Genomic DNA, 20,744 nt, shown 5'->3' on the forward strand with positions numbered 1-20,744 from the left:
TCCGTGAGGTAAGCGTTGAACAAGAGCTTCGCGAGAGTTTCTCGTGGAATTTTTCATCTATATTGACCAGAGGGTATTATCCATTTGCTTGTATCTACCCTTCGACTACGCTTCGAACACACCATTGACGCGTAATTGGATAGCGCGCTGATTCTTTAGCTTCTCGCGATCGATCGGCAGCGAGATTAAAACTTGTAATTAATTAAAAGAAAAATTTGTTTTCGCGCGCAAAAACAAATACGATAAACGGCGAAGCCGCGGTCGACGAGGAAATAACAGAGAGTTTCGGGTCGAAACGTCGAGGTTTAAATTAACGAGTGTAACTTTGCACGAATGTAATTTTATTGAAAATCTTCGCAAGTTATAACGCATCCCAGCACAGAAGAGAACCGACGTGTCAATAAGATTTGCGGATGAGGAAATGCGGAAACAAAAGGATAACATCTAGTTGTCTTACAACTACAGCACAAACGCGTAGAGAATCGTGAATCGATAGAGGCGAAATTGCGTCGGCAGGGGTGCAATGCGGCAATCGTTCGCCCCTCCGTTTCTCTTCCGCTCTCTGTCTGACCCGACATCTCCCTCTATCCCTTTCTCTCTGCCGTCCCTTCTTCCTTCTAACTCTCTCGTACTTTTTCTTTGCATTCAGCACATTGTACAAATCTTACCGTGTCTCTGTTCCTCGATCTGCTCGTGTTTCTGTCTATTTTGTCTCCTTTCTTCGCCAAATTTAACCTCCAATTTTCACTCCACGAATTACTTTCCTTTCGGGAAATCCATGAAATCCTTTGTCTTGCTTTTACTTGACAGTCAGATCCTTCTCTGAATAAAGTTTCTTCTTTTCTTTCCAAAATTTTGATGCTAATTTAAAATAAAACTAGCTGAGAATTACGATGAAATCTTGGTTGCAAAGGAAATAGTTTCTATATCAATCGTCCAATCGAATATGGGCACACTATTTTCAAATGAGAATATTTTGTACAATTTTAATTATATTTATTATTGCTTTATATTTTATTATTTTTTGTAAAATTACAATTTTATTTACATTATACATTAGTGCTCTGTTGTATAAATCTTATCAAATTTTATTGTATTGAATATCACGCAAATAATTATGACCGTCATGCACTATAGGTTTGGATGCGGATTAGATTTGAAATGTGGAATATTTAACGCATTTTTCAAATAATAACAATTACAATTAATGCATTAGATATCACCGCTCATATCCGTCTCTTTCTCCCTGTTTGTCTCTATTTTTGTTTCTTTGTTTTTTTCTCAACGAATAGTTATATCAAGAGCGGACTCTTCGCGTACGGGGGTCTTGAATTGGTCATCAAATAATATTTACCGCGCGCATATAATTCGGACTTATGGCCCATGAGGGCTATAGGATTGTCATCGCATAAACCAATTTTAAATTTAGTAAAACTATTGCAACTTCTTCCATAGAATCCCTGTGGACTGTCGATAGACTCAGCAAAGAATCTGAACGAACGACCATGAGAGCACGCACCGCTGAAATCTTCTATACAACCGACCTGATGTTCCCCTCCATTAGGATAAAAATCAGAATCGCCAATCGCACTCATAAAGCCGAGAAGACCGCCATTCGTATGAATGATCTCCACATACCGCGCGTCGTCGTTCGATATTCTGGACCCGCTGAGGTAAAGCCAGGAAAAGCTGGATCTAATCCTGGAACAGTATAGGTTCGCGTTATGTCAATGAATATTTATAATCAATTGACTATCGATATTATTAATATATAGTAATTTTACTTAAGAAAAAAATATAAATATTATGAGCGTTATGATATAAATTAATATTGAAAAATATATATCATGAAATATATATATCAAATTTCTCTATGAAAAAAAAAAGAAAAATACAAATCTGATATTTAAATAGTCTCTCAAAATCTATGAAATTTAATGGTACTCGACAAGAAAGTGATTTTTTGTGTGCTTACATGTATGGTTTAGGGCATAAGAAGTATATATATTACTTATTTTGTCTTTGGTCAAATATCTCTCATTAGATTTATGTAATTCATTAACAACTTACCCACAACAAAATTGACTTCGCCCTGAGCATTGCGAGCAGCCAATCCAACTACATGAGCACCAAGAGAATGACCGACCAATAGAGTTTTCGACAAATCTATCCCTTGCTTCTCGAGGAAATCAATCATAGTAGAGACGAATTGACCGACTATGCCAACACGTTGGCTAGCCCAAATATAAGGCCTAATGCTTATCTTGCTCCAGTCAATGACGATAACATTACAATCCTTGCTCTTCACGTAAGCTACAGCACAAAAAGCAACAAACGTTTTACACAATTTAAGACAAAAAATTTTGATATAAATCTTCTAACGTAATTAGATTTTTATATTTATTTGTATAAAGAAATCGCATTTTTTGTTATAATCCTTACGTACCGTCGCGAATCAGAAAACATGCTGGACTGTTTCGAGAATTCATCCATCCGTGAGTTATAAAACGCGTTGGTTTGGTAGGATCGAAATTGCTATTCTTTAAAACATCCTCATCATTGAAGTAAAGTGATTGTGGTACGGTAGGATTTTTTTTCGTATATAAGGAGAAGAAGACACGATTTTCGATATCTTCTTGAGTTTCTTCTACACTCTCCATGTAATATAATCATCCAATGTTAATTGTACCAAATCCTCATCATCGTCGTACATATAGGTACGTCGTTTCGTTAATTATTGCATAATCGTTTAGAATGAAGATATTATAAGATTTCTCTTCTACTGAAAGCCCTGTACAATCAAAATATAAAATTCTTTTATATATATATATATATATATATATATATCTGTAAAATTCTATGACACTCATACACATTTCACATTTACACATTTCCGTTATATAACAGTCGACTTATTTCCATCATCATAAACTTGGTTCATCGTTAAACATCTTAACATTTAAAAAATATCATTAGTAAAACATTTTTGGGCCAGTATGTGAGTTACACCATAGCACAGTGCTTTTTTAAAAATTGTTTAATAATTAGTGAAATTTTAAGTTGATTTTTACTTATTCCAATATAGGTTTCCAACTTTTTATTTTTTATTTGATAAATCAACTTTATTGTCATTTCTTGGCCTATCAACCAAGAAGGAACACATTAACTTATCAATTTCGTCTAATCTAATGGTTATTTTTAACCTAACGACTACATAATGATTTTTGACATTTTTCAAAATACTTATGCGACTCTTTGCGTCTTCACACGTTAACATGTTAATGTATAATTGTATTGTTTTGATGTCTTGTATGTTTTCATTGGATTTGTACTTTTGGCGCTGAAGAAGGTCATAAATCAAAGATCAAGACTGACACGTTCATGTTATTTTAATAGATAAATTTGAAACATAAAATAAATACTTGCGCACTAATTACAGCGTTTTGCTCTTAATCGCCATTTTTTAAATTAATGTTTTAAATCTTTTAAGAGCTTATATTAAATTCAACAATTTTTAAAAATTTAATAAGTAAATATTGTATGTTAGAAAAAATTTTAACGCTAAATATACAAATTGCTTTGAAATATATTCTGCTTCTACATATATATCCATCAAAGTTTCAAGTTTGCGTTATATTAATGCAGACTTGCAATGGAAAGGAATTACTCTTGCTTAACTGCGTTTCGCTATAGCGACGTCTACATTCACTTACTATTAATGTTCACATAGCAAGTTTCTCATAAATTTCGACAGTATCATAAAGCAACGTCATGATGTACTTGTCAGATATTTCGTAAATGGCTATATGCACCTTTCAATATATATCGCATTCTAATGATCGCGAAGTGATGTCAAATTGTTGACAGATAGTTTGCAAACGTAGCTTAGCTGATTAGAATGTCAACGGCATGACGATTACTATGGGAGTGACACATCGCAGTCATTATCCATTTCATGTAATTATTATGGTATCTCTCTCTTATCGACGAGTAATATAATTCAAAATATTTGTTGCTTACTAATACATAAGCTGGATCAATGAGTATTAAAGACTATTATTATTGTGAGGACAGATTTGTAATATACAGTATAGGATTATTTTATTCAAAACTTGAACGCACAAAGATGTATAGTAAATTAACTTATTATTAAAATATATATTAGTCTTTTATTATAATTTTTTCAATATTTTTTGATGATTAGTTTAGAAAATATTTTGATAGATTATATTTTATGTAAAAAAATTATAAAAGATGACGTTAGATTACAATTTATTCATATATCATCGTATTTTCACTCGTGTGCATTAATATTAATAAAAATAGAAGTATAAAAGACAATGATGATATTGATAACAACAGAAAGAAAGAGAATTAGAAATTTTGAGATATAAATTGAGAAGAGCTCTTATAAAAGAAAACCGCGCCAATTATTTTTCAGAGAGGAAATAAACGAAATTCTCTTCATGGTCATGGAGTGGAAAGTTGCGAATTGGACGGAAAAGTAGACAATGGGATTTTAAAGTCTCTTTGTATGCACGAAGTGCACTGCGATAAACGGAAATGAGCAAAACACTTAGAAATTATCAGATATTCAACTAGTATTAAAAGAACGCTGAAGCCTTCTTATATCTTATATCTTCTTTACAGTGACTGTAATGTAAAACCATGAGTTTTGTGATTTTTATTCTCTAATTACTATTATTCATAATTATTATCTTTACAGTCTCTACACATAAAGTATTTTTTTTAATGACTAAGCGATGCATTTAATATTTTGCGAGATAAACTATTGTAAATGCGCAGAATTAAATTTAATCAAAATTTACAATATTACATACTTAATTGTTTTTATTTTTGTATAACATATTTACATGTAATGGTTTAATTGTTTATACGCCACTGAGAGAGGAAATTCCTGTGAAGTAAGGCATCGAAACGTTTAGCAATATGTTTTTTGAATTTGGATATTGAATATAAACTCACTCGCTCGTTATCGGTTGTTTGATTCTGTTTTTGGCTTTTATTATGTTTGTTTTTAGCTTGTTATAAGTCTATATAAATTTGGATGTTATTTTTAATTGTTTTTAATATAAAACACAAGTCGCGTTTTTCTTGATTGTAACTAAAATTATTGTTTATCAGATGAAAAATGATTATAGTGCGTATATACAAAATATTATTTTATAGAATGTATAAAAATATACATTTGAATACTCTTTAATTTTAATAACGGGAGAGATTTTTAATAAAGAGAGAGGAAATTGCAATAGAATATTTTATATTATTAAAAATTATTAAGATTTTTTTCACGTCATCTTCCAAATTATATTACATTTTTTTATTAAATTATAAGATATATATATATATATATATATGTCTCTGTCTAAATTAACAATTTTTCTTGTTATTATTATAATTATTTCTATCAAACTCGTAAAAATTATACACGTATAAACAGGTCTGTACGTATAAGATTATAAATGTCCTTTTTGACATTTCTCTATTTACATTAGTAATTAGAAAAGATAATTATTCATAACCTTTGGTATATCGATTGTCATTGTTTTAAATACATGAATATTTAGTAGAAGGTATTTTTGATACACAGTGTGTCGACAAATGTCTCGCGCGAAAAGGACCTTAATATCGTGTTTTCTTGTTACAACGTGCGCTTATGACGTCATGTCGTTCGGTACGGTTCTTCGTCGCAGGTCCGTCATTTGTGTTTGCTCGTTGAAACTTTACGTCGTAAAATCGAGCGGTCGAACTCAAACGCGCCAACCCCGCAACGCGATCGCGGTGTTGTTGTCGTATAAAATACCATAATGCTCCGGGCACGTCGATCGGAATCAGGTGCAACCAATTTGGCAAGGCTCCAAAAGCTGTGGCATGTAAATCCAGTTTGCAAGGCATCGGCGTTGGCAACACCAATGGAAATCAAACGCCGTTGCGTGGTCAATGGTCAGATTCGTATACAAGCATTCCATACGAGCTTGATTTTCTACGGACATACTGCAGGTGGAAACTCGAGAAACTTTTTCGGAAAGCCGCAGTTACTGCAAGTGATATAATTATGGAAGTTTTTTCAGTGGCGTAAGAATATATATATTTTTTATATATTTTAATCTTTGTTTAAATATAATGAAAATACATATTTAAAAATTGAAAGATAGCTTCACAACAAGTTATTTTACAATTTATAAAACTATTGAATACTATTAAGAGATTATGTAAAATATTTGAATATATATAATATAATATATTTTTATGTTTGTAAAACTTTTTTTTTTCTACGTAATACGATGTCTGATCTCTTTTATTGAGCACAATTTTATTTCGATTTGTCAAATTGTTTCGGATTTATTAGTTTGGTACATTATACTGTATAATATACTCGTATAATGGTAACCATACAGATACAAGACACGCATAAGTTGGCCATTTTCTTTCTAAAATAATTTCTAAAATGTTGCCACAAAACTCAGAAACGGAAGAGGTATATCAGTATCTCCATTTTCCACCGCGCATTCGTCTCGGATTTCCATATCGGAGCATTAACAGCGGAAGTGCAAGCTGCTCGGTGGTGATAAAGGTAAAAGTACCGTGGGATCTTATAGACGAATAGCACGCGATCTCTTTCGCATGACCACGTGTGTTCGCACTGTGTAAGTACACAGGCGTAGCACATCTAAAGGGACGCAGAGACGCGAATGTACGCGCGCGTAGAAAACATACTTACCTGTCGAGGATTCATACGAGTTCAGGATTCCTCGGCAAAGGGCTGTATCTGATGCAGAGATGTTGCTCACGTTTCTACGACGTTGATGCATGCGAAAAATGTTTCGAAAGATGACACAGCGGCTCGGAGCGACTGGGCAAATCTCTGGAGCGGGTGAATTTTCGTCGGTCCTCAGCAATTCGCATTGCGACGCGAATGCGCCCATGTTATACTTGTGAAAACGTGATTTCGTTACGTGAAATTTCACGTGCTGAAGGAAATACGTGTATAGAAAATGGACGGATACGAACCGCGAAGAACAGTTCAAGCCGAAGGTGAAACGCGCTTCCCATCAATCGACGAAAAAAAGGGATATTTTAAAATCTTCATTCCGCGTCGCGTCTTATCATTATTAAACAATCAACTTAAGACTCTTATATTTTTCTGAAACGACTTTAAATAAGAGTTTACCATTATTTAGATGACAGAAAAGTCTTTTTTTTTCTTGTTGGGCTCTGAAGAAAGGAGCAATCTTCAACAGTCAGAACATTCATTAAACATAATGCAATATATTTGCCGTATATATACTATATCATAAAAAGTATTATAAAAAGTAATATTTGAAGTAAAATATTGACGCACATATGATATATTCTTCCTGTAAATTAACTTTATGCTAAGATTAGATTATAAAATGTTGCAAAATATATTAAAAATAAGAAGAAATAGTTAATATACATACTGCTACGCAATTGGAACGGGTTCTTGTACTTATTTTGTTGAAGAAAGAAAATGATACAGACAAAAGTTGAATAACTTATCTATTTTTCTAAGAATAATATACCTATTTTTCTATCTTATTTTTTTTGTAAATACAACAACGATATTGTTGCATAGAAAAGTGCAGTTGCACTTTTTTTTAATAAAATTATATATTTTCTTTTGCATAAGATTCTTTTAAACATTTTCTGCATAAAAGTATTAGTGCTCGAGAAAGAAATATTTCATGAGATATTTGAAATTTCTGAATAAAAAATATATACTTTATTTAAGGAGATATTTTCCATCAAAAATTTCATCATTACATAATAAACATTTTTTTACTTATTTTTCATGTTATTTATTATATTATAATAATCACACTGTTTATGTTTAAATAATTAATTTTAATTTATTTTAAGTTTTCAACGGAAACAAATGGACGCGAATACATTTTATCTATGAGATAATCTTATAAGAAAAAGTTTAGTAACATAAATAGTGATCTTGTTGCAGTAATAAAGAACATAAAAAAATGAATTACAAAATGTTTGTTATGAAACGTTGAATATCTTTTTGAATAAAGCATGTTTTATTTAAAAATTTCAAAATATCTAGGAAAATATTTCTTTTTCGAATATTTTCTCCTAATACTTTCATACATAAAATGTTCAGAAAAATCTATTTATGCAATAATTCTATTAAAGAAAAAGTGCACTTTTCCGATGCATCGTTGCACTTACGAAAAATGAATCTAAAGAAAAATAGACATTGTTATACAACTTGACATTTAACTTTTACCTTGACCATTTCTTTCTATCTTCAATAGAACAGGTGTTATATCTCAATTGCATGTATATCTCACTTTGTATATAAAATGGATGCTAGCTAGGTTCATTGATATATCAAAGAGACATATTGGATATATCTGAAAACATATTTTCAGCTATATTACGATGGTCTGAAATTTTATTTTGATAGAATTGTTTCCGACGTTCACGTTACAAGAGCTCGTATTGTCTTTTTAACTCTGACGTCTATTCAGTCAAAATGTGAGCGTCGTGTTGACGTTGAAAAAATGTCCACTGAATGTTTACATGCAATTGGTAATTGTGCGATTCATTTCCAAGTATAGTGATATATATATATATATATATCTGCAAGAGCACGTTTTTAGTTTAACATATCGATTGCGAGGTACAATGCAACAAAAACACATATATGAAAACATAAAAAAACTCACTATTTTAATTATAGTGATTGTGAAATAACAAAGAGATATTATATAGATCTGTTTTATTGCAATTGGTGGTTTACACAGCGTATCAAATACGGTCATATGTTCAATTTCGATGCTAAAATTACGCAGGATAATAAATTCAGTGCTTTTGACGAGCGCTTTTGCGGTGCACGTGAATAATGAATATTACTTTCAAATATTTTATGATTTCGAAATTACATTGCGAGCCTTTCAAATCATATACAAAAGAGATTGGATTGCAATATATCGTTGCGTAGCAGCTTATTATATAACACGTTAATTTGTTGTTACCAAACTCTACACTCTGTACACTCTATACTCTATACTCTATACACTTTAATTTATCATTTGCATCAAACATGAGTATATAAATCAAACATTTCTCTCGAGTAAAGATTTCATTTTTTTTTAAATTAATGAAATTTTGATTTTTGTGATTTTTTACTTATTTTTATTATTAAATTATTATACCATTTTTTATTAGAGTATTACTATTTAGTTCCTAGAAAAATCATTGAAATCGATTATGTAACAATACATATTTACAAGTTAAATGCACATATGGTACAAAATATCTTGAGGCACAATGAATGTGGTATTAAGCCAAAGTGTCGGTTAATATACCGAAAATAGCTACGCATGCAGAGAGAGAGAGAGAGAGAGAGAGAGAGAGAGAGAGAGAGAGAGAGAGAGAGAGAATGCACACGATAATACAGAGGCGAGCAACCAAAATTGCTGGTGTCTAGCCGACGTGTCTCGAAAATTGCATCGGTGCAAGATTATGATGGGTTTCGAGAGGCTAATAACAATAACAAGTTCGCTGATGCTTCCGGGCTATGAGAAGCATAGTTTGGCTCGTTGTAAAGCTATGAGATAAGCTAGATTTATGCTGTAAATAGAGAACTTCTTCGTTAGATTACATTCAGCTTTATCTATAATGCAATTGTCCCGATCTATAAGACGATGCTTTTAAATTAGTTTTTTTCACTATGAATAAATTAATCCTATTATAACAAAAAAATTTCTTCCTTGTCATAAAAATTTCAAACGTAATTATATGATAATTAATATAAAAAACATGGTAGGTAATAATTTATTTCCATCAACGGTTTTAATTTAATGCTTATGAAATAATATATTAAATTATTATTATGAGACAAATATATAGAAAGTGTTTTATAATAATAATTATTATAGAATATATTGCATATTTTTAAATATTTTTATAGCTCTCTACTAATGTTCAATTATTTATTTATTTTAAATTGTTATAATTGTTATGGTCTTGACAAAATGATATTGTAATAAAATAAATATATTATATGGATATTTGATTATTGAACATGCATTTTAGAAGTTGTTGATTTTAGCCAATAAAACAGTATAGTATAGTGTTGTTCAATTTGCGTCAGGGTTTAATCCGAGGATTTCGTGAAATATTTCAGTCATTATTTTAGAAAGCAAAACGTAGATTGCGCTTCGTTAGTACGTTGCATTAACGCGTACGATTATCGTAAATTTTTAATGCAGCGTTATCATGCGACGTACAGACTCATTCGTTAGCTCATGCTGATCCTGTCACGTGGTAGGAATGACATTCGTATAAGTCACTTATATGAAATGAGTTCATTAGATAAGTAGGCTTACGCTTGTGTGGGAAATGTCGTAATACAATGAATTTATAATGGCGTCATTATAAGATATTCCGATGGGCTGTAGAACGCAGATTATGAATAATATAACAAATAAAAGATGCTTTATAATAATTTTTTTTTACAATACTTTATGATGTAGAGATTATTTAAACCGTCGAAACTGCAATTTTGTTGGATTGCTAATTTTAATTGCATATGTTGTTTAAAATTACTTTTCTTTACAGAAATTTGTCACATAGAGAAATTAATATTACAGCTCTGATATATAATTTATCAACTATAATCAGACGTATCACATAGAAATTACAATGACAAGAATAAAAATGTTTCAAAACAGAAGATACAGAGTTCAAAGAGATAGAAGTAGGTAGATAGTGTTAGAAGTCGAGTAACAAAAATTGTTTAAAGGAAGACCCTTCGTCAATTTTTCATCCGCATGAAGAGAATCAACGATAGCGGCGGGAGTGCGTTGACGTGATGCAGGGCAAAGTGCAACGGAGTATTTCATATGGGAAATCATGTTGCGATACCTTCCAATCAGATAGGCAATCGATGCGAGGATGGCGCGGTGATTGAAGTGCAGCAGCGCGGAGGGTGATTGCCGATGTCAAAGGAAACCAGGCAGCAGGGCTACAGCAGGGATACAGCAGCGTCGCTAGAGAGACACTCTACGATCTCACATTCTATTTATGTCGCGTCGTGCTTACAGAATACCCCGCGAACGACAGTTCTCGATGATGGTTCCTCTGCGACGTTGCACTGATCGCGTCATCGAGAACGATCTTTCTTTTTACACGAGGTAAAATATACGTTAAGTATATAAAATACTGTTGCTTACGGACCTTTCGTGACTTTTCTCGCGACCTGAAAACATTTTCCGTCGACGACACTCTTTGTATGACGATTCATACTTACCGCGACAGTCACGAAAATACGAGCGTTAAAGAGAATGGATATTTTATTTAAAATTTATTGCACGGCTTCTCCGCGATAGAAATTAGCTGTCGGCTCGCGGCAGATAAGAAGGATTGTAACTGGGAAATTGTAAGATATATATAGGATCTAATCACACCCGTAAGACGCAAAGTAATGAAACCTACGAGATATAGCGCAACGGCAAGATCTCCGGTTGCCGAGAAATTGCTCTCGGATCTGAGCGGATTCTAGGAGACATTGCCGACGGTTCTTCGCGGATTTGTTCAGGATAAGAAGCTTTCAACGTTGTCTATATGAAATTCTTTCTAACTCTGGAACATCGCTAATCGTCTTGGAAGACCCGTTAATATGAGAAGTCTTGAAGGACGAAAGGACGATCTATCGAGAAAAAGAACACATTTTCTCTATTCAATTTTTCTATATGTCGAACTCTTAAGCAGCGATATTATTGTGCGAGTTGAGTTTGAAAACAGAACATACAATAATGTTTAAATATTACCTTTTATGAACGTATTACATGATACATGCATAAAATTAATATTTTAACAATCCCGATTATTCTTAGAGTCTGAATTTTTTTGACTCTTTATTTACAATAATAATCTTTATATTTATAAATTCTATTTATTTGTCAAATATATTTAGAGCGACAGAAAATTATTATTTAAAAGATTATTGCGCGTTTCATAATTTTTGCTTTAGCGCCGAAATGACGGACGGCAGAAAATAGTTGACGAAATAACAATTTAGCGTTCGTCTCGATCGTCAAGCCAGTTTCACGGGATTACGAGCTTCGTTCATCTGTGTCCTTACAGGATAGCCGGTGTATGTTATCGCGTTGCAATACCGATCTCCGAGATCTCTTCCTTCAAGTCTCTTCCTGTCGGCCAAACGTGGCCATCTCGTGCACGTCCAGCATTCCAAGCTCGTCTCATTTACGATCGAGTTACAGGCTCGTTTCACGTACGAGCGGCACGTAATTCCACTCTACTAGTCCGACATGACGTCCTGGCTTTTTTCGAGAGTTGCCGCGTCGAACACTATGTAATCTCTTTTTCGCGTAGAATTCGAGACGGCGCCGTGTTTCCAGTGCTCTCTGAATGAGTTTGCCTTTAACGTTTGAGAATATTTGATTATTATACTAATATACCATGATTATAAATTATGTACGTATATTTTTTATTTGAAATTATTTATATACATATATGTATATATTTATTGAATAATTAAAGCCAAGAGATTAATATTTTATAAAAACATTTATTTAAAAATTTCTTACAATCTATCTGCATGCAATTGCCGTATTTTATCATTTCCGTTAAATGTCTGTCGATAATGGTGTGTTATTAGGATCGTCCAACGTGCACTGATAGAAGATAAGCGGCTTAAGTCGTATATACTCGAGCCTTGCTGTGCGATACATAAATACATTCGCTGAATTAATCCCTCTTGTCGCATAATAGCAGATAAGTCTCTCTCTAAAATTTCTTCAATGCATTCTCCATAGGTTGAATGTTCGTTTTTTTACAGACTAATCTCACGGAAGATTATCAGCAGATAAATGATGAAATTTTTATCGGTCTATTCTCTGTGCTTTTTTACAGGTATTATTTTCTGTAAGCGATATCGCAAACTTAAAAATCGTTTAATAAAGATCGAGTGACATTATCGAGATTGCAAGTTGGCTGACGCGTAAGTGAATTGAGATATGCAACTCGTACTCAAATGAAAAGATACTAACGCTCATACGTTCTCTCTCGGTCGGTTTTAGTCGATTTAGTTGAAAATCTGTATGAGCGCTTACACGAGCGGGTATGTTACATCATTGACATCCGCCTAGTTTATTAACATCCACTCTGTAGTCTTCTCCGTTCGTGAGTATATTAAACTAGTGAGTCCGCACGAGGTTTACCATCCTCTCTCATGCGGTACGCGTAAGTATGCGTACGCGTGTCTGTCACGTGTGTGGCACACATGTACCGAAGATCCCGCACATTCCAGCGCGCGCACAACCTGGATTGTGGGTAGCACGCCTGGATGGTCCAATGAACCCCAATAACTCAATCCAACCTCGAGTTAACGAGTTTTCCGTGCAGCGACCCTAACATGCCTATGTTTTAAGCGATATCTACGTGTTACGTTTCGATATTAAATGTTTCCGGCTGTCCTGGCAGCTAATGCCAATTATTAATTAATTAAAGTTCGAAAACTTAATTTTCTATGACGTAATTTCATCCGCATCTGGCTCTTAATAGCTCGCGAAATTTTGAATTTGTGTTTTCGTATTCACAGTCTTATTAATCTCTTAATTTATTAATTAATCCTATTTACTATAATCGTAAAAGAGAGGAGAGTTTTTTTTTTTAATAGATTGGTATACTTGAGAACTTGGATTAGTTGCAATTAAGAAATTTACATTTAACAAATTTTAACGACGCTACCGATAAACGTTTACATGCATCGCGATTGGTTTTATGATTTTTTTAGATTCAGAATTGTTTTTGCAATTCAATTTGTACGGAAGCAGAAATAATATTAGCGTCCGTTTTTCTGTAATTTCAATACCGCGCGCGCTTCGATGCGGAAGATACAACATATTAAATTATGCCTCGGGGAGGTCGTGATATTTTTGTCTATTCGTGTGTATTCCCCATCGAACGATGTCATACCAGTTATTGGTTGAAGACGAATTTCCGTGGGCAGTTTGTAGAAAAAAGTAACGCAAGTCCATAACCAAATCGATAAATCGATCTCGCGCAGCGTTCGTTTCCTGCTTATCGGTTTTTCGTGCGGGATGCAGGATGCACGAACGATGCATCGGACGGGGGTTTTCATCAAGAGATAGTCGGACGGTCCGTAAGCGTGTCAAAATCAACGGTCCGAGGGCAAGAGGCGAAATGAGTTTCCGCCGAGGAGCGAAAAACGGCTAATGACGTGAGGCAGTCCGGCGGAACGACGTTAGTGGACCGCCGAAAAACTCCATCGCCCGAACCTTCCGTATTTAATAATGGTGTACATCATCCTCCTGGTTTAGAGGTGATGAATGTTTCCCAGCGCACGGCGTACAGTTGCGCGAGATTAAGTGCCGACGTCGTTAAAATTTTCTATTAAAATCTCGCTCGTAAAAACCGTAATTGAGGTGTCACGATAAGGGAAGCAATTGCGCAGATTCGTGTCAGGACGTGACGTTGGCGACGAGCAAGACGTTACAGAGATTGCTCAGTTTTAGTATGATGAACCGATGTTTAAAATCATAATTTTTGTGCGAATCTTGTGGTTGGAATAATAGTACTCTCTTGACATAAAATAAAGATTTCTCTCTCTCTCTTTTTTGTGTGAATTTTAAGAACAATTTGAATATTTATTATGTACTTTGCGTAAACAATTGTTTTACGTTGTCGTTATTGTTGGCATATTATTCAGATCTCTGACAGGAAACTATATGCTGTTATATACATTCGCATTATTCCAAACTGGGATGGTCAAATTGCCACATTGACTAAGGGCGCCGCGATTACATATAATTACGAGAAACTTTCAACAAACGTCCGAGTCCAACAGTCGATGCGTCGGTGTAGGTATAGGGATTGATTCGCTGTGATTTCATCGAAGCACGTTTCCACGGAATGATGGAATTCTGTTCCTTCCTCAGAACTTCGTGGCGGTAACTACAGGCGCGTGATATACTGTTTGTGAGAACTTTATACAGCAGTTAGCCGATGGCTATGCAGCTGTGCTTCCCGTCGTATAGTGCGCGGCCCTTGTGGTAATTCTCAGTCTTTGCGCTTATGTAATCAACGGAAATTCATTATAATTTTCCACGTCCCCACGATGAGGATGGTAATCACTTTATACATGAAATCGATATTGTTAGTATTTTCTTAATCATCATAAAACACATTTATATTAATATTGTATTTTGTTATAAGGTATAGTTTGAAATATAAATATAAAAAATTACTAAAAATGGATTATTAAAAGTTCTAAAGATAAAATTCTTTATTTATCAAAGAAAATTAAAATAAAAAATCCATTAGTTTGTCTATTGCAATTTGAAATATGTAGTATTGTAAGCGTTGCATTTATGCATAATTATAAGTTCGCGAATTTATGACTCAACGTTCTCGCGGATACATTCGTCCACCAACGCTGCTCGCGCCGTAGAAAATTTATCGTAATTTGTCTGCCGGGCATCGGGTATTCCGCTAAAATTCTGGAACTTCAAACGGGCTCCCGGGTATTCGAATGTAGAAGTTAGAATCCGCGAAACATCCCCTCGGTTTAACTGGGGAGTCGAAGTTCCGCCGCGGCTGCGAACAGGGATATTGTTAGAACTTTCTTGCAAGGTATGCCACAACGAGAGAGCATGTACGATACATTTGTACTTATATATCGGGACTTGGCGGCGCCTCCTTAATTGGACGCAGGCCATCGTAATATAAGAAGGAGGTAAAGAAGAAAAAAAGAAGAAGGATGGCCTGCCAGTGTGTCTCGCGTGCTGCGTCTTGACGAGGAGAGGGTAGTTATCGCAGCGAGAAGGCGGATCACGCGCTGAAATATGAAATTACAGCGAACCTGATGAGTATTTCTGCCTGCCCTCTTCAATGCTGAATTACAGCCTCTTATTTAGACGGAATTTTTTCGGAGATGTTCGATGCGCTTTGCGATTTACATTTCACATCACGATATGCAAGGTTTATAAACGGCCGGGAATATTACTCTTTATATTCTCAGCGTGACTGACGTAGCGAAGCTTGTAAATAGATTCCCATGTAAAAGTGACAGTCATTAGTTTCTTAATCAGATAGCGGAAAAGTTGAATCGAATTTTGAAAATTTTTCTAGGAAACATTCTATCAAAGAAAATCTTTAACATTTTATCGAGCTTCAAACGAGTTTCGACGTCTCGATTAAGGTCAACGTTGTTCGTAGAATGATGAAATCGTTTCTGAGGAAAATTATAGTGGGAAAGAAGCCGCGCCTTGGAATCTCTAGTTAATACTTGATCGTAGCCGGACGCAAATTGGGCTCCAGTTGTAGGGTATATGCCATTTATATCCGACAATTTATTACAAATGATTTATAATCCAATCGTAGGCAACAGTTTTTTACTCGATAGAATAAATCATAATCGCATTTTCTTTTGTGAAAAAATTATATTTTACAGTGTAACAAAAAAGCATTTTAAAATTAAAAATTATTTTAATAAAAAAGAGAGAACATAATGAATTACAATATTTAAAATATTAACACTTAAATCAATTTAATAATAGCAATACAGAAATTATAATTAAATTAAAAATATCGTGCTTACAAGAGCTATAAGAATAAAATAAAAGGATTAACTTTTAAACCATTAGAAAAATTAACAAAGTAGAATTAACCGTCATGAATAGAAATCTAACAATGAGTTTTTTATTAAAAACTGTTATGTTCAAATTTTCTTTATTATGTCATTATCTCATAAAATTATATCAAACTATAAAATTTTTTTAACAAATATTCTCCGGTCGATATAGCCGCTTGAGAGGTCGACAACGCACGACTAGAGAGTTTACTGCATGTTTAGGTCTAATCAGGATGGATATGGCGAGGTGATAATGAGGGGGTCGCCACCCCTCATGCCACGTGGGACCGAATGAAGACAAATAGCTGACCTCCACATTTGCAACTCCATGCAGCACGCTCGTCAGTGCTGATGGCCGTTGTTATATTCGATGTCAAACGTTATACCAAGCCTTCTCGTAAATATACATACATAATCCATAGGTATGAAATTAAGATCCAAATTAATAGAAAGCAGATAGCGAAGATTATATATGTACTATCCATGAGTTTCAAAATTTGGATTTTATTTAATAGAAAATAGATTTTGTATATTTTTCGTGAACTTAACAATAATAATGTTTCTTCGTCAGTGAAATAATAATAAAGATATAAAAAAAGAAAATTACCATTTTTTTTTTATTCTAATCAATTTTTCTCACAAATTTTTTATTCATTAATTTACTTATGTATAAGTAAATAAATTATTTTATAATTTATATAGGATTTCATTAATACATTCTTTATTTGAACTTATATCTATGTCCCGAAATGGAGCAAGTAACAAATGAATGAATGACCAAGCCCGTGTGTAAAAAGTTTAATAAAACCAGATCTTACAGGCTGTGAAGTTTATCTTCGCCAGAGTTAATCGCATTCGCGTAGCTTACTGGAAAGCAAAGGAGGGGAATGGAAAACGGGACGATAAATTTCCCTTAAAGTAAGGCCGCGCTGTCGGCGGGACCGAAAATTAAAACTCTTCCAAATCCTCTTCAACACTTCCGTTCGTTTTAAATCCACAGGTCGTTGTGTCCACGAAATGCAAGATGGAAAAAAATTTCGAAAATTAAGATTTCGCGGCGCGTTTTACCAACTTTGATGATGAGCCTGACAGGGACGTGAAACAGAAAAGAGGATTTGAGAGTAAGGGCGTGCCACAGCTTTTCTTCGTACAACCACGAGGTGGAACCCGAAGGGTTGGACGAACATGAAAGAGGGACGGAATATGCGGGGATTAGTTGGATAAGCTTCATAAAGCACCTCTGTTCTCGCTCTTTCTTCTCCGTTTCACAATAATCATAATAACTATTATCCATATTTTATTATTAAGTATCTTCGTATATTTATGTATCTTTGAATAATTACGTATCATGATTTGGGACAAAGCATTAATTAAAGAAAATTAGACACCACTGCATTGTATAATTAGGTAATGACAAGCGATGCAGCATATTTAATTGTTAATTTAAACGATAATTTTAATATTACGCACAGCTGAATATACTTTTAGAGTCTCAAAATTCAATTCAAAAACTTCTGCGTGCAAGTAATAAAATTTATACTTATATATATATATATATATATAAGAGAGAATGTATTAGAAAGAATCACATTCTCACGTTCGTGAATCAGATAACTGAACGGAGCATCACTATCCGTCTTTTCTCTCTCCTCTCTATCCATCGCAATTTTTCTGTCCCCTTTATTTTCATTTCACTCACTTCCCTCAAAAATGGATAAACGCCAGGAAGAATGCCTCGACACCCCGCACCGGAGGCTCTTTATTTTCCGGCATTGTTGAATTTTGCGCTCTAAACCTAGGGAGACCGCGCGCGTACTGCGATTTATCATTCTGTTTTTCGATGCGCTCTCTCTCTCTCTCTCTCTCTCTCTCTCTCTCTCTCTCTCTCTCTCTCCCCTCTCTCTCTCTCTCTCCTCTCTCTCTCTCTCTCTCTCTCTCTGTCTATCTGTCTGTCTGTCTGTCTGTCTCTCTTTCTCTCGTCCCTCATGTCCCTCTGTCGTCCTTGTCACACCTGCCAGTACCGGCCGTTACCCATCCCTCGTTGCACTGTAAAACCGCTCTTTTTTTGCTTTGCATGGTTTTTACGGAGGACTTGGGCAATTGTTCGCTTGCAGTGAGAACAACAACCGCGTCAAATGCCGGGCCGGCCGACGGATTCGTTAAGCGAGCATTTAACGAAACCCCCGGCATTGGGACTCCCGTAGCACCCTGTTTCTGCCGACTATTTTCCCCTCTTTTTTCCCCCCTTTTGTCGTCCGTTTCTGGCCACCGCAGCACATACGATCCATGCTCTTATGCTAGCTCGCTCTATGCATACAAACGTGTGAAAGTCTGCCAATGATCACGTGCGCTATCGTACACGAGATATACGCGTGATTTTGCAAAGCGCGTTTTGTTTCCTGTCCTTCTCTAAGCATTGGCGTTTTCCGACCGACCGTAGCTTTTTTTTCTTCTCGCGCCATTTTTCCTGTCTATTTTTCGATATAGGTACCATGCGATGCTTTTGATAATGGTCATACAGTTATCGCGGCAAGAGTGAAGCGACGCGGAATTCGACCGATTTGGCCGATCAACGTGGGAATCGCTAGGTTTTCCCTTTATTCGTTATGTAGGGAAAGTCGCGTTGGCAAAATTATTGATGAATTAAAGAGTGTCGAACTGAAATAAATTCGAGAGTAAAAGTACGTAAAATAGATGCCACATTATTTCATTGTTTTTTTCTTATCAATGGAAATTAAATTGATAAACAGAATGATCCAACCTTTAATACATTTTTCAATAAGTGATATTCAAATACACAATACGATATTTAAAGTGGATATTATACGATATTTAAAGATAAATAGATCTTTTTATTATTTAATAAAATTTTTCATTGTTTTTAAAAGGAGATTATCGGGCAAATTGCGTAAAGAAATAATCTTAATAATAAGTAATATAGATAGAGGTCTTCCTGTGCTACTAGCTTTCTAATTCAATTATATATTAATGAAAATAATAAAGTGTTGCATGCAAGCGCATTTGCGCACGATATGTATAAAAATTCTTGGTATAACTTGCTTTAATCAACTTGACGGAACATGCAATATGTAATTTAAAAGTCCATCATATATAGCATGCAATTCTCAAACTATGTTTTACAGGACCCTAGGACTTCGCGATTTTCTTCCAAACATGTGATGAAAAAAATATCGTACTAGGTATATTGTTAGTATATAGAAAAAAAACGAGTAAATTATATATAATAATTAGAAAGTGATAATATATACTGAGATTTAGCGAAGCAGCTTGTTCGTGAACATTATGCCAAAAAATAATTCTTCACAAAATAAACGTTCGTGTTTGTGTTTCATATTGTAAATTCGCAGTATAAGGGAAACGTCGTCACGCGGATCGTTTTGTGACACGCTTACGTCTTACTCGAGAAGCTTCGATTACCCGATAAAAAAAGACAGCCTCCTTTGCTGTATAACGTCAAAGGAGTTGGAAGGAACCGCAGAAACCGGCAGGAAGAAGCGGTAACCAAGGTGGAAGTCAGAAGATGTTCGGTAAATACGTAATACACGAGGGAACTGGTTTGGTTTCCCGCCGCTGACGTCACGCAGCATGTTACGCCCGAAGAAATAGTTTTACAGGTGGTTTTCTATCTTGTGGTTGTAACCACGACATTCTTGTTGCATAACTAGAACGAATATGGCGAAAACTGTCATCACCTTTTGTCTAAGAAAGCTTCTATAAGAGCTGCTACTGTAAAGTATATTCCTACCGAAATTAGTTTATCGCTCACGTTCAAAGTTTCTTTTCTGTGTTCAAAATTTCTTATCTGGTTTTATTGCCACAAACTATTTTGTGCATTTTAAGTCTTTTGTTTCTATTTAGCGTTGTGCAAAATTAAAAACATTTTAAAATAAAAAAATATATTTATGAAATATGTTTTAAATTATTAAACAATAAAATAATTATAATTATAATTAGATAATTAAATATGTTTATAAAAGTAATAAATAATACACAATAAATAATAATAAATGATTATAATCAAATAATAAATAATTATAATTAAATA

The 20,744-nt window shown here is 34.2% G+C and overlaps 1 long non-coding RNA gene and 1 pseudogene across 7 annotated transcripts in view; one reads left to right on the plus strand and one right to left on the minus strand.

Moving 5' to 3' along the window:
- Window positions 1–20,744, plus strand: part of LOC140665399 (uncharacterized) — a 397,969-nt gene that overhangs the window by 41,021 nt on the left and 336,204 nt on the right. The window lies entirely within an intron of this gene.
- On the minus strand, window positions 1,293–2,713 carry LOC140665395 (pancreatic lipase-related protein 2-like; annotated as a pseudogene).

Source organism: Anoplolepis gracilipes, chromosome 4, assembly GCF_047496725.1.
Source record: "Anoplolepis gracilipes chromosome 4, ASM4749672v1, whole genome shotgun sequence".
Classification (NCBI taxonomy): domain Eukaryota; kingdom Metazoa; phylum Arthropoda; class Insecta; order Hymenoptera; family Formicidae; genus Anoplolepis; species Anoplolepis gracilipes.